A 4481-nucleotide genomic window follows, 5' to 3' on the forward strand; every position below is an offset into this window, starting at 1 on the left:
GGAGAAGCCCGCCACCCAAGCCTCCGGCACGGTCATCCGAGCCGGCGGGCGATTTGGTGGAAGGGAGCGTCCGTAAATCCCGCTCGGCGGGAGGTTCTAAGTGTAACTTGAAAGGACCAACATCCCACAGAGGGTGCTAGGCCCGTGCGAACCTCCGCCTTGCCGAGTCGGGCTGGGCGCCTTCCCAAGGATTCGGGATGCTCTGGAATGCATCCCTAAGTGGAGGTAGATTCCTCCTAAGGCTAAATATCACCACGAGACCGATAGCGAACAAGTACCGCGAGGGAAAGTTGAAAAGAACTTTGAAGAGAGAGTTCAAGAGTACGTGAAACCGCCTGGGGGTCAAACGGATGGAGCTCGAGAGTTCGATGGGGGAAGGTGATTCAAGGGTTAAGGACCAAGTCTCCGGCCCCCGAGCGGGGTCGTCCCCTTCCTTAGGGACTTCCCGTCTGCGAGGGTGCGTCCGGGACGGTCCCCCTTCATTCCGCGCCCGGTAGGGCACCGCGGCTCGTTGGGATCCGTCCGAAGGGCCTGGGGTGGAGCTCTCCGGCTCGTCCGGAGAACCCCCGGTGACCCGGACGGAACCCGACGGCTCACGGGCAGGCCTGGGGATCCGCCGCCGTTTTTAGGCGGAAGGCGTAGAGGTCGCAGCAATGTGGCGTGCCTGGCAGTGTCCCCCCGTCCTCCCGGTCTTCCGGGGGGTTCGCGGGGGGCGTACTGTGAGCCCCGGGCCCGTGCGGTGTTCAACGAGTGGCCCATCCGACCCGTCTTGAAACACGGACCAAGGAGTCTAGCGCGTGGGCGAGTCTAAGGGAATCACTAAACCCGAAGGCGCAGTCAAAGCGACTGGGACGATCGAGGTGACCCGGAGTCGCTCAACGAAGGGCCCTCGCGCAGTCCCGGGGCGATCCCCCACCTCCGGGTGCGGGGATCGTACCTAAGAGCCCACTCGCTGGGACCCGAAAGATGGTGAACTATGCTCGGCCAGGACGAATCCAGGGGAAACCCTGGTGGAAGTCCGAACCGCCTCTGACGTGCAAATCGACCGTCTGAGCTAAGCATAGTGGCGAAAGGCCAATCGAACCGTCTAGTAGCTGGTTCCCTCCGAAGTGTCCCTCAGGACAGCTGGCGCTCGCAAGGGGGGTCCATCCCGGTAAAGCGAATGACCGGGGGCCTCGGGGCCGAAACGGCCTCGACCCACTCTCAAACTCTGAACGGGATGGAGGTCCCGCTTGCCCCTAGGGCGAAGCGGGGCCTTCTTTTCAGGACCCGAGTGCTCAGTGGGCCGCTCCTGGTAAGCAGGACTGGCGCTGTGGGATGAACCAAACGCCGGGTTAAGGCGCCTGAATCGACGCTGCTCAAACCATGAAAGGCGTCGGTTGCTCAAGACAGCAGGGCGGTGGCCATGGAAGTCGGCATCCGCTAAGGAGTGTGTAACGACTCACCTGCCGAAGCAACCGGCCCTGAAAATGGATGGCAATCGAGCGTCGTGCCTATACCCGGCCGCCGCCGCAATGTATCGACATTGGCAACAATGTAAGAATGACGCGGCGGTGAGTAGGAGGGCGCGGCGGTGAGCGTGGAAGGGTCTGGGCGCGAGCCTGCCTGGAGCCGCCGTCGTTGCAGATCTTGGTGGTAGTAGCAAATAATCTGATGAGACCTCGCTGAGGTCAGACGTGGAGAAGGGTTCCGCCTCAACAGCAGTTGCAGGCGGGTGAGCCGGTCCTTAGACCGCGGAGAACTCCCACCGATGCGTCGGGTCAGTTTCGCGCTAACATTACCAACTTGTTTGTTGTAGTGTTTAGCGCGACGCGCCGGCGTCTCGGCCGCGGTCGAAAGGGAAGTGGGGTATCCAGCCCTCCGCCGCGTCTCGGGACCGGGAGTGCGTCGCGGGTTCCCTCGAAGTCCGTAAGTCCAGGTAACTGGTGGCACCAGGAGAATCCGTCGGGTCCCGGGGGCAGAGTTGTCTGTTCTGTCAGAGCGATCCCCTACGCTCCCCGGAATCTTCCCAGAAGGAGAAGGGGACACTGGGGAAAGCTAAGAGAACCGTAGTTGGGTGCGGTTTCCCCGGGTGCCCGTCGGACCTTGAAAATCTTGGTGGGAACAGCGCAGCAGAGTCCCGAGGCCTGGCCGTACCCGAATCCGCATCTGGCCTCCGAGGTAAAGAGCCTCTTGACGATAGACTAATGTGGGTAAGGGAAGTCGGCAATCTGGATCCGTACCTTCGGAACAAGGATTGGCTCTGGGGACCGGGGCCGGTCGGGGCCCGGGGGGCCACCGCGGGTTCGGTCCGGCGTGGGTCTTCGCGAGGGGCGGGCTCCTGCTCGTCCCGAGCGTGGACCGCGCGTCGGACTTCCGCGAGCGTCCCTGGGCTCTCTGAGGGGAACGCACCGAACCCCTTGCCCCCCTCGGGGGCGCCGGGGGGAACGTGCCTCCCCTCGAGTCGGCCGCCGACGAACGGTCGACTCAGAACCGGCACGGACCAGGGGAATCCGACTGTTTAATTAAAACAAAGCATCCCGACAGCCCGAGAGGGTGTTGACGGGATGTGATTTCTGCCCAGTGCTCTGAATGTCGCGCTGAAGAAATTCAGGGAAGCGCGGGTAAACGGCGGGAGTAACTATGACTCTCTTAAGGTAGCCAAATGCCTCGTCATCCAATTAGTGACGCGCATGAATGGATTAACGAGATTCCCTCTGTCCCTACCTACTGTCTAGCGAAACCACAGCCAAGGGAACGGGCTTGGAGAATGTCAGCGGGGAAAGAAGACCCTGTTGAGCTTGACTCTAGTCTGCCGCTGTCGGGAGACGTGACGAGGTGTAGCATAAGTGGGAGGGCTCCTTCGGGTGCCCGCCGGTGAAATACCACTACTCTCACGGTTTCCCGACTCACCCGGTTGGGCGGGACGCGGGCGTCGGGGCTCCGGCCTCGTCGCACGCCGTTCACGAACCAAGGCCCCACCGGCCGGCCGTGCCTCGCGTGCGGACCGGCCAAGGGGCCGACCCGATCCGGGGACAACGGCAGGCGGGGAGTTCGTCTGGGGCGGAACATCTGTCAAAGGATAACGCAGGTGTCCTAAGGGCGGCTCACCGAGGCCAGAAACCTCGGGTAGAGCGAAAGGGCAAAAGCCGCCCTGATCCGCACCCTCAGTACGGGTGGGACCCGGGAAACCGGGGCCTATCGATCCTCCCCGTCCGAAGGATCTTCGGCGGGAGGTGACAGAAAAGTTACCACAGGGATAACTGGCTCGTGGCCGCCAAGCGTTCATAGCGACGCGGCTTTTTGATCCTTCGATGTCGGCTCTTCTTACCGTGGGGACGCAGCGCTCCCCGAGCGTATGATTGTTCACCAACCAACAAGGAACGTGAGCTGGGTTTAGACCGTCGCGAGACAGGTTAGTTTTATCCTCCTGGCGTTTAGAACGCGGCCAAGGTAATCCTGGTTAGTACGAGAGGAACCCCAGGTTCGGACCAATGGTACCGCGCCGGTTCGATCGAACCTTGGTGCGAAGCTACGTCCGACGGCTGAAGCCTGAACGCCTCTAAGGCCGAAGCCGTGCCCGGAGCTGCGTGACCGTGGGTCCCTGCACTCTGAAAGGCAGAACCACCAACGCTGGACCCCCCTTCACGGGGGGGACCGGTAAGGCGGGGAGCCACCAACCACCTCCTCACGGGGGTGAGGCTCCCCGCGAGTAGTGCCATCGAGACTCCGCCCACTTGCCCCACTGACCGAGGTCTTTGGGATTCTAGATGGGGATTCAAGGGGTAATCAAGCACTCGGAAGTTGGGACCCTGAACCACTCGTAGACGACTTGAGTATCTGGCGGGGCGTCGTGAGCGGTGAAGCCTCCGTACGGTGGCGACCCGTTGAAAGGCAGCCCTCGCTTGCAGGTTCGTGCTGTCGGCTGCACGGCACCTGAAACAACAACTCTTTTTAAGGAGGTCCCTCACGGGACCTTCGCCGGGAGTCCAGACCCCAGTTTCGACCGGGGGAGGACACCCAAACCGGAAGCCGGCACCTTCACAGGGTGCTGGCAACCGGGGCTTCCGGCAGGTGGCGGATCGCCGGACTTGGGGGTTTCGACCCAGCCGACCAAACGAGAAACAACAACAACAACTTGACTCCAAGCCAAGTTGTGAATGAAAAGTGTTGTGTCTTTTGCAGTTAGAAACGAACTGTAGAGAACGAAACACTGTGCAGGCAGAAAGATTTGCCTTTTAGGTTGAAATTAACTATAAAGTAAGTTAAGAATAAAAAGCAGAGAGAGCAAGCCAAGCTGGGGGGAAAGTGGACGACAGGTCAACTTTCGACAGTATATATGTTAACGCTGTTGATGGTGCTTGGCCGAGAAGTTTGTGGAGGAGCAAGTTTACTCTCCCAGAATTTTTACCTTTAACGGTAATCTGTGGAGCAAATGCCGCATAGAAAGTCAAGCTGGGAAGAAAACAGAGAACCAGATTTGTGTGCCTTTGCCACATTGC

At 60.6% G+C, this 4481-nt stretch overlaps 1 non-coding gene across 1 annotated transcript; it reads left to right on the forward strand.

Annotated features, from left to right (window-relative positions):
- LOC145983488 (large subunit ribosomal RNA) lies at window positions 1–3896 on the forward strand (the record flags this gene model as incomplete). Its single annotated transcript, XR_014441256.1, has 1 exon — window positions 1–3896. It is a non-coding gene; the product is annotated as a large subunit ribosomal RNA (ribosomal RNA).
- Between the last annotated feature and the right edge of the window lie 585 nt (window positions 3897–4481).

This window comes from Lepisma saccharinum, unplaced genomic scaffold, assembly GCF_977018435.1.
Source record: "Lepisma saccharinum unplaced genomic scaffold, izLepSacc3.1 HAP1_SCAFFOLD_1063, whole genome shotgun sequence".
In the NCBI taxonomy this organism is placed as follows: Eukaryota; Metazoa; Arthropoda; class Insecta; order Zygentoma; family Lepismatidae; genus Lepisma; species Lepisma saccharinum.